The 11,248-nt window shown below is 38.0% G+C and overlaps 2 pseudogenes; both read left to right on the top strand.

The window, feature by feature from the left end:
- Positions 3,782–5,205, top strand: LOC104789521 (annotated as a pseudogene).
- Positions 7,116–11,248, top strand: part of LOC104787497 — a 6,108-nt pseudogene continuing 1,975 nt past the window's right edge.

The raw sequence follows: 11,248 nt of genomic DNA, 5'->3' as shown, positions 1-11,248 counted from the left end.
CACGAAAAGGAGTCCCAGGCAATCTGACCCTGGCTGCAAAACCTCGAGAAAAACTCTACGAATGTAGGGCAAAGCAGTCCGCGCTCGAAGTGATCTGGGACAAGAAAAACAAGGAGTAAGTAACAGAAAGGAAAATAGTATATTAAGGGCACCCGACTAAGAGCACCGTTCTACCAATTTTCGAAGTCCACTTCGATACGTGCGAACTTGCGAGGTGGCCGAAGGTGAGCTCGTTGACCGGGAAGAAAAAATACGACTTCCGCCACTTCTCATCCTTCTCGGGAAGGTCGTCAAAGACCTTCAGTCCGGAAAGCGGGCTTACATAGAGTGTCCCCTTAGTCCGACCAGTCTTCACCGTGTATACTTGAAGAAAGTCGGCTAGGGACAGTTTGTAGTTGAACTCTTCCCCCAGAGTTTGAAGACACATGACGATGCGGACGAAGTTTGGGCACATCTGGGGGAGAGCGAAGCCCAGTTCGAACATCATCTTCACGATGAGTTCGGGGAGAGGAAACGACAGACCGCACGCAGAGAAGAATATCTCAAACGCGCAGCAATACCCTGGGGGAGGATTTTCCGGAGATTCGTGAGCCCCCGGGAATTTAATTTCAATCTCCGATGAAATCCCGGTGGACCCCCTAAATTCGGCTATATTCTCCGCCGAGAGAATTGACGGTGGGTGAGGGCCGTAAACGCCCGGAATCAGGGGTTTCACGGTTTTACCCGACGAGGATTTCGGAGGAGACATTTTTCTTTGAGCGATTCGTGTGAAAAGAAAACGGGAGTTGAAGAACTTTCCGGCGAAAGCAAAGGTTACAGAGAAAAGAGAGAAAAGTCTAAAAACATAAAAGCACAAACACGATTGAAGAATTGGGGTGAGAGAGAAGTCGAGTTTACCTTTATACACGGCACAAGGAAGCAATGATTACCTGGGGAAGTGAAAGGTCTCACACCGTTCTCTTTCTCTCTTATAACCAACACGCCACCTAGTGGGCCCCGAGGCCTGTTCGGGAAGGCAAATCCCATCATTATCACGATCAAATCGTGGGGATATGGGGAATATTCAGTTTCCCAAAATTGATCGCTTGAAGGTCAAAAGTCTCCCGAACTATTCAGCTCGGGAGACTTGGGGGGCAACTGTTGTACCCACGATCTACCATCTCGGGCAATAGGCAAGAGGGCCTAAGTCAGGCTTGCCTAATGGGCCGAGGAGGTGTTATTGATCGGCCCATCAGGCCCGGAGAAAGGAAGGGAGCACGGAGACGTTCCGTGCTCGACAGCTCGCAGCTCGGGCCCGGTCAAAGATTCCCGCATTTAAGAGGGTTAATTAGGCTGCGCGGATCGCGCACTATTAATTCCGTATTAATTGAGTAGTAAATGGGTCGGTATAAATATGTAAGGGGGAGGTCATTTGTAAAGGGGCCCGAGATTTTTTTCCAGAAAAAGGCAATACAAATTCAAATTCTAAAACTCTTATTATTTTAGTTCGGAACTGTTTACGGCGACAAGCTCCTCCACAATTAAAATCACTTCGGAAGGAGAAGCATATTCTCTGTTCTCACAATGGTGTAGGGTGTTCCACAAGATTGGTAGCTACTGTGAGGATGTTGAAAACAACTCTGTTGAGTCTTTCAACAATACAATCAATAAGGCAAGAGAGAAACCATTTGTGGCCATGTTGGAGGCTGTACGAAGACTTTTGCTAAACGGTCTGCACTTTCTCATTCACACGAAGGTTAGTAACACTACACTTATTTTATCTTTCATTAATATGTACTGAATTCAAAAGTTTAATGTGGTTTCATGTATTTGTCAGGGATATGCACTCCATATGTCAAACATTTCTTGGCTGAAGAGCATAAAGCAGCTTCTCAGTGCTTTGTATATCCTAGCACAAATGGAGCTTATGAAGTTTACCTGGGATATGACAAACACAGAGTCTGTTTGAATGCGAGAACTTGTACCTGCATGAAATTTCAGATATGTGGAATCCCTTGTGAACATGCTTATGGACTGATACTCAAGAAGACATTGGAAGCTGAAGACTACGTGTGTGAATGGTTCCGAACGTTTAAGTGGAAGGAGAATTACACTGAAGGGATTGTTCCACAAAGAGATCCACGTTATTGGCTTTGCACTGGAGGTGAGAGTGGGTATCCACCACCAAGGCCGGACGATGAAAAGGTAGACAAGAAGAGGAAGAAAGCTGTTAATGAGTCACCTACCAAGAAGCAACCAAAACAAAAGAAAAGAATCATGCATTGTGGGATTTGTGGTGCAGCTGATCATAACTGTAGGTACCATCAGAAGAAAAAGAAGAAATCAACATAGGTTAGTTATTCTTTATAATGTGATGGCTGGTTCTTTGTTTCAAAGGTTGCTTCTAATATTTGATTAACATTGTAGGCTTGAACTGAAGTGGAATCTTCTCAAGGTGGTCTGACTCAAGAGTAGTAATGTGGGATGGAGAAGAAGCACAAGTAGGACTGATCTGCCTTTTTTTTTGTCTTTTAAAACCTGTTTCAGAACATGAATGTTGTTCTGTCTTACTATGGTTTCTCTTTTGAACCTGTTTAACTCGGTTTCGAATGTTGTTCTGTTTAACACGGTTTCGGATGAATGGTCTATTTTGAAACATTTTTGGGAACATATTCTCTTATTTTTAATAACTTGTGTGATAAAACTGATCCATTGACAACAACTTGATCCATTGACAACAACTTACAACTTACAATCATACAACCATTGACATTAACAAGCATATAAAACAACTAACAATCATATTAGCTTCACTAGACCAATTATCATCATACAACCAAATACCAAAACAATTATCATCCTATTCATCCTGGATTTGAATTCAGCTTTTACATCTTCAATCCTCTCAAATAGCTTTTTCTCAAGCTCCATTTGCATCTTCTTCTCAAGCTCCATTTGCAGCTCCATTTGCATCTTCTTGTCAACCTTCATTGTCTCTGACATGAACTCTTTCAGTGTCTCTACCTCATCCAACAAAGCCTCATCGACCCACTTGAAAACGTGATTGTCATTCATAAGCTAGACCATAGACAATTGGTTTGGTTATTCAAAAGTACCTTATCACATAAGCCAAAGACTAAACTTCAACCTTTTATTACCTTATTTACAGCTGCATACCCACAATGAAAGTATCTTCTACAAGGATTATGCTTGGATTTCGAATTTTTGGCCACAATTTCTTCTCCACACCAACATCTCTTAGGTATACCAACAACTCTTCCTCTTTCGCGGACATTTGACGAACAGCTCGAAGAACCACTCATGATTTTGAGAGAAAGAGAGAGAGAGAGAGAGAGAGAGAGAGATTTCGTTTGGAATTTTGATATTTAGGGTTCTTAGTTGTCAATTTGGAGTTCTCGATTTAAAATAGAAGAAGAAGAAGTCGGGTCGGGTTGTATATGTTACCCGGGTTATCAATTGGTTTTATACCGGTTTAACATGGGTTTTTATCGGGTTTAGTCCCAAAACCGTGTAAACCCAGTTCGATGGGAAAATAGGTGGAGATGTATCGATTCGGGGGATATAGACGGACAATATAAGTCTGAAGAAGAACTGGTAAGATATCAAAGATCGATGGGGAACTAGAACAATATGATAGTTCCGAGGGGGAAATAGTATGTCGTCCCACAATTACACACAATAAACCTTGTCGTTCTTGTGACTTGTTCTTCTTGGGCCTTAATGGGCTTGAAAAGAAAACAGACCAGCCCAATTCCCAATTAAAAACCGGGATGTTAAAGCTATGATGAGTACTTGGAGACAGAATCATCCTCCTTCTTCTTCTTTCCCACAGGTTCGTTGTAATTTTTTTCTCAAGCTTTCAACTTCTTCTTCTTCTTACTATTAAAGAAAAGAAGTACAGAACTTGTTGTAGCTCTGTGTGGTTTGATTAGTATTTGGGAAAAAAAATTATTAAAAAACCGTCTCTTCTGTTGTTGTGTAGAGGGGTTCAAGTCTACCAGATGTTGCAGTTTTGAGGAGCTGGAGAGATCATCTTCCTCCTTATGCTTCTATTGTCAAGCTTTCTCAGCTTACTACTGTCAACAACAACAGAAACGAATCATCTGTTTTCTCGTCTGGTGGATACAGTTGGTATGTGGTCTTGTTCTAAACTAAAAATTTCATATCTTTCATCACTATAAGTAAGAAAGTTTGGCTTTTTGTAGTAACCCATCTATCTCAAAATTATGAAAATCAGGAGATTGGTTGTATACCCTAAAGGTAACGAAGAAGACAACGGAAGGGGCTTTGTCTCAATGTATGTGGAACTTGACAAGAGCTGCCTCTCATCCACATCAGCACCACCCACGGAGGTCTACGCTTATCTCTCTTTCTTTGTCTTTAACAAGAAAGAGAACAAGTACTTTTCAGTTCAAGGTTCGTATGCACATACCCTTGTATCTCTCTCTCATATGAACAAATATATATTTTATGAATGCATCACTGATATATGTATAAGTATAACATCCTTAACATATTAACATGTAGATGTGGAAGTAAAGAAATTTGGTTGTTCAAGAACGGTCTGGGGAGTACTTTCTCAAGTTCTTCCAGTTGAGGCCTTCAGTGACCCTGCCAATGGATACATCTTACAGGGAGAAGAACATGATTTTGGTGCTCATGTGAAGATTGCTCTATCACCCGTCGCTGCTGCTGAAAACCTCCCTTTTCACAAATTCTCTTGGGGTGTTCGGGATTTCTCTCTTCTGAAACAGAGTGATTACGTTTCAAAAACCTTTCAAATGGGAGAAAAAAAATGGTGAGTCTATGAATGTTTCTTTTTGTTTTCCGTAACTCTTTCTAACAAGTGGACAAATAATGTTTTACAGGACTCTATAACCGCATCCAAAGAGAGACTCTAGCGCAGAGGGCCAATCAGCCAGCTATGTGCATTTAGCTGAAGGGGAAAACTTATTGACGGGTGAGCTGGTTATGGTGCGAGCACAGCTGCAGGTTCTAGACCCGCGTGGATCAAAAAATCTATCAGAATGGCGTAAGTAAAAAAATATTGCTTATTGTCGGTGCTAATGCATGGGATAAAATAGATGCGGATGACACTCTCATTAGGCGTTCTTAACTGATGATGTCAGATGTCGTACTATACATTGACTATAACCTAATGGTTTATAATATTTATAAGTTATAACTAACGTGATTTACACACTTTGCTTGTTTTGTATTTCAAGGTTGGGTCATGACCTTGAACGCATGGAGGGGCATTGCTCAGTCAATGCCTTTAGCTGAAATTCAGGAGGGTTACTTGGACGATGAAGATATACTTTGAATGTAGAGATGGAGTGCGAAGTTGGTAACGCCATCAAAAACCACCCCTTCTTTTAGGGTATCTGTTGAGCTACCTTTCTCCGTCTGTATGACTTACCTAATCTGTTTTATGCGTTAGAGATCGAATGTGAAGTTAACGCTCTATCTATGTTTAGGATAACCTTTTATTATCTACCATGCCCTGCATGCATGTATGACTAGTCTGTTTTCTGCATAGAGATTGAATGTGATGTGAAGTGTGAACGCTTTATATCTATGTTTAGGATAATCTAATTATCTATCTACCATGCATGTATGACTACTCTGATCTGGTGTATGCATTTATTAATGACCTTATTAGTTATTTAATTCTTGTTTGTGTAGTGTAGATCCTTGTTTATTTCTTAAATCTGTTTTGTTATGGTTTTCGGTTTTGTTTATATCTCCTACTCACCAGTTTACTAAAGTTCTATGTGCGATTTAGCAATTTCTTCTAGTCTTCTTGTATTAAAGTAACACCATGTATTTGTGATGTCACTTAAATTTCAATAACAGTAGAAGATCCGTTCATTTGGCTAGAATCCTGTTGAAATCCAATTGATTAAATGTTCAGTAATTATCTAAGTTTCTAATTTATTCACATCCCACAAAAGAAAAAGAAAAAAAAATACATAATTCATAAGAATCTCATAAAAATTTCTCAAAATACCACTAAATCTCATTTTTAGATGATAAAATATAAAAATTTTCATTCCACTAATAAATATACAAACTTGTGTTCATAATTTGGTTTTTTTACTAATTCTACTATATTAATTGGGAAGTACAAATATGAAACTAACCTTAAATGTGTAAAAAATTACATTCAATTACCATTATAAAAACTTAATTAAAATTAATAAATAAATTAAATAAATATAATTAATTAAAAAACGAAAATCAGGGATACAATAAATAAAATAAATTGTAGAAAAGTAAAAAAAAAACTATTAGAATCAAACTAATCTGTATTAAAAAAAATTAACAGCTAAGATTTTAAAAATCTAATCAAATAAAATCTACAACTACAAATTTTATCCTACTATATTAAATTAGAAGTACAAATATAAAACTAACCTTAAATGTGTAAAAAATACATTCAATTGCCATTAAAAAACGTAATTAAGATTAATTAATTAATTAAATAAAGAAAATTTCTTAAAAAATGAAAATCGAGGACACATCAAATAAAATAAATTGTAGAAAAGAAAAAAAAAATCTATTAGAATCAAAACTAATCGTACTTAAAAAAAAATTAACAGGTAAGATTTTAAAAATCAAATCAAATAAAATATACTGCTACAAATTTTATCAAAAAAAATTTCCACCACAGGTTAAAAACTTAAAATTATTACAGACACAAAAGGAAGCCACATAAAAAAAATGAATGTTGTTTCCCAAGAGACTTTTTAGAACTTTTACTAGCTATATTTAGTTGCTCTTTTTTACATGTTAGTAAGGATTGTGTTTAATTGCAAATGTTTAAACAATTTTATTCATTACATACAAATGTTTTTTTGACAGGTTTTCAATAAACATTTTTTAAAATACAAAAATTATAATATAAGCAAACCAAATTTTTAATCACAAACTATTATAAATAACATAATAATAAAATAAATTATTACAAATTTTTTATTAAAAAAATGTTCAACCCGCGTTTCTCCAGGGGTTAGTACCTAGTGAATAATTACTTTCGCACAAAAAAAAAAAAAAATTACTAAGAAATGTAATTGCAAATATAGAAAAGCCAAACCAATGTGGACGGACGGACTTATGGGTTTGTTTGTTTTTCTTTCTTTTACACAACATAGCGACCGATTTTGATCATCTCCAACTTGGAAATATTTCAGACAGTTTGTGGGTTTTCGTCTGTTAATAGGCACAATTTCTGGTTTGTCTCTGTTAGTTCCGGGGAAGATGAATTCAAATCGTAAAAAACAGAGAATGCACGCAAGTTGTTCGATAGAATTCCCCACTGAGATATATAGAAGAAGAGTTGTTCGAAAAAGACGACACCACGATATTTGGGTTTCTCTTGTCACGTAGATCTCACGTGATATAAAGCTTCGCCAACTCGCGTAACGTGGATCACACGTGATAAAAAAGCTTCCATCTTGTTGTTGTTATCGTCTCCGTTTGATTTTTCAAAACCATAGAGGAGTACAGAGCAAAGTAATCGCAAGATCCTTGAGGAGAATCGTTCGTTACTCTTTCTCGAAACATGAAGGCTTGTCTTTCTCTATTACTCGAAGATCCTGAGGAAGCACAACTCAAGAAACTTGTTAAAGGTTACTTCGACCAAGGAGATCACGTCAAGGCATTGGAGGCAATTGAGGATTCGATTTTGATTCGTGGGAAAGAAAAGGTTCCAACAATGGTTCATTACTTGCAAGGTTCTTTCTTCTTCGAACAAGCGACTAAAACAGAGAACAGTGACATGAAATTCCCATTCTTTTTGGCTTCTGTTGAATGCTTTTCTCAAGATTGCGGTGTACACGCTTACTCTGCGATTGCACTGTTAGAATTGGCTAAACTGCTTGGCTCAGCATCGTTTTGCAGGAAAGCTCTGACCATTGCAAAAGAAGGCTTATCTTTTCTTGATTCTTTTGGTGGTTTGAGCTTGAGCGAGGCAAATACTAAAACTTCTCTTGAGAATGTAGTCCAAGCGGCAGAGTCAATGATCCTCCTTGGTGTTACTTCAGAAGAGTCTAAACCAAAACTTAGGGAGTCAAAAAGAATTCAAGACAGTGTAAGGAGTGACCCGCATACTGCTGCGGGTAAAAGATTGAGGTCGTATTGGGCGAGTATGGATGCTGAGAGTAAAAGGAACTTCATGAAAGTAAGCACTGCAAAACTTAAAGCTTATGTTGAGAGATTATATGGCAGAGAGGGTATAGATGCTTTGGAACAAGTTGTCGATTCTGCAAAGATAAACAGAAAATGGAAATTCTGGCTGTGTCGATCTTGTTCGCACAAGTTCTATTATCCTAAAAAGTTTAAGAATCATCTTGAACAAGAACATGCTGCAAAATTCAAACCTTCTACGACAAAGCTTATGGCGCAGAGGGTAGATGAAGTCTGGGCTGCTATGATATCGGTTGCAGGTTGGGAACCTGTTGATGCAGTAGCTGCCGCTGAAATGATCAAGACGCAGCTCGAATTTGTGAAAGAGTTTGTATATGAGAATGGATGGTCCAAAAACTGGCCTTTAGCTTCAGACGAAGAACGCAGTAAGTTACTCAAAGAAATCCAGTTTCTCCTTGTTTCGTTCCGCGAGCGGAGAATTCTCTCTTGTAGCATTCGAGATTGGATGATGCAGTTTACGGTTAAGCATCTTGCACAGTTTGAAATTTCCGAGCAGACTCTTACCTCCGATTGCCGCTTAGTGGAAACGCCTCAGAGTATTTGCTTTTTGGAATGTCATCAACTCCATCAAATTCTACAACTTCTCAAACGCATTAAGTTTGAAAGGGTTGATGGTACACAACTGCTTTCCAACGCAACAGACAGTTTATTGGTTCGTTTGCGAGTTAAGGAAAAGATCCAGCTTGACCATGAGTTTTCATTTATGCTTCTGGATAAAAGACTGCTCAGAGGAAAGATTGCTCCATTTGATGATGAAGGGACGATAGATGTTTGTGATCACAGTGTTCACTACACCAAGACGCATCCTCAGGGCGATGATATCATAACCTGGTTGCTAGACTACCCTTTGATAGATGAGAGCTTTGAATTTCCCAGATCTATCAGGGCACACAATCTTGAAATATGGGTTGCTGCTCTGAGAGCCATTCACTTCACATGTACGACTTTGGGAATCAAATATGCAAAGAAGTTGCAGATCCTGAGTTATGATACTGCTCTTTTTGACGCTAAAAACTTATGTATACTGGAAGATGAAAGGAGAAAAAATGTTCCAGAAAATCAATGGAACTCATATGCATCTCTTCTATGCGATAAATGTGACGAGCGTCTTATGATAGACGCCGGAGATTCTCACACCACAAAACTGTACTTATGTGCAGTACGAGATGTTCTCGAAGGAGCATCACATCCGACATTTGATTTCCCCGATCTAGAAGATTGCCTGACTCTCATACATGGGCATAAAAATCTCAATGATGATATAGTATTGAAGTCCATAGACCTTCTGAAATCAGTGGTCACCAACAAGGTTCTATCCTGATCTAAGTTTTAATTTTACAACAGAATAACATAAATTGTCACCTCAACGTATATATTGACTTGCAGGTTCCTGTAGCTGATACAAAGATTTTACTGGTTGAAAATTCGAGGATCAATTTGCTAAACGACCTTGTTAGGCTTTCTGCTTTTGACTACCGCTCTTATATCCTTCACCTGTTGAAACGTTTCCTGCGGGTTGGTTTGTAACTTTAATTATTGAAAACGCGTCTCTGATATTTTCTTTGATTTGTACCTAATATTATAATTATGTCTCTTCGTCTAGGATGAATTGGATGGAGTTGTAGATATGGATGCCAAAAGCAAGTTACGAGCAGCACAAGCCGAACAGGAGAAGGGGAAGAAGTCAGAGTCAAACAACAAGAAGAGTAAAAGCAAAAAGGTCGCTAAAATTCAAATTTTCTATTTGCTTCCACGAAATTTTTAATTACTCAGTTGTAAGAATTAATGTCCTTCTCCTTCATGGTGTAACAGAGAACTTTAGCGAGCATGTCTAGAATTCTTGATCAGAATGTTGAACAGTAAGTCACACTCCTTTAGATGAGAACTTTGATTTTTCAAGACTCGTTTCGCAAGTTGTAAATTCTTTGTAGGTTTTCTCTGAGCAAAACGTGATCTTTACATATGTCCAGCGAATCTTCTCTCAACCTTGAACCGGAAGTTACTTCTTTATCACCAAAAACAACGGAAGATTCTATGGAACCAGAAGATACTCTTTCAAGTGAAAGGGGTCGATTGGAAACTTCATCCAACACTGAAAGTCAACAGGAATCTACTAAAGGTTATTTCTCAGTTGATGAATATTTTGAACTCTGTTGTTTTTGAGATGCATAGTTTCTTATTTCTTTCATTTGCCATCTTCAAGATAAGCAAAACGTGCCTGGAGAACATTTACTGTCTGGACATTTGGAGTCAGCACATGAAGAAGCAACGAGATACAATTCAGCCCTTGACATGACGCTGAAGGTAATGCAGACACCAACAACGATAAGATTCAAAACATTGAGCTCTCTTCTTCTGATTCAGCTCATTCGTTGTTATCATACATATATATAGTATTTTGTTTACTTATTTCCTTTAACAAATTATGATACTGCAGGCACTCTTGAACATTAAGGTTCTTCGAGAGGATTTGGTGCACAATCGGCAACCATTTCATGGCAACCTGGAAGAACAAGTTCCTTGTGCACTAAAAGATTTCTTTTCTGCTGTTGTCTCGGAGCAGATAAAAGAAGATGGACAGTTACCTACTGAGCAACTTACTTGCTTCCTTAGAAGAAGTTTATTCCCTGGTTTGTGCGGATAAATAAAAGCTTCTAAAACTTTCTCACTGTTTTCTTAAATGTCATTCTGTTCTTTTTTTACACTTTTCAGTCAAGTGATGCTGCTGAGGTAGTCGTCGCGATCCTTGAGTTTTGGCATTGGTGGAAAACTCCAGAAAGAGAAAGCTTGGTAACTCGTCTTTTTACGTTGGAGAAATATGAAAGAATAAGCTGTAAAAGGTGCAGAAGGGAGCCAAATTATCCAGAGCAAAGTTCTTATGGAATTGTAATGGTTGCAAATTCTATCAGAAACATAAAGGTATGTTCATTTATTTCCATCTGTCTTTCCTACAGAAACTGGTACTACTCCTTAAACGCTGTTCTGTGATGATATATCTTTGCAGTGTGCTTTTGGGAATATGAAGTTTGAGGACATCCTT

The sequence above is a fragment of the Camelina sativa genome, chromosome 5 (genome assembly GCF_000633955.1).
Source record: "Camelina sativa cultivar DH55 chromosome 5, Cs, whole genome shotgun sequence".
Lineage (NCBI taxonomy): Eukaryota > Viridiplantae > Streptophyta > Magnoliopsida > Brassicales > Brassicaceae > Camelina > Camelina sativa.
This window is presented reverse-complemented; position numbering and strand designations above follow the sequence as displayed.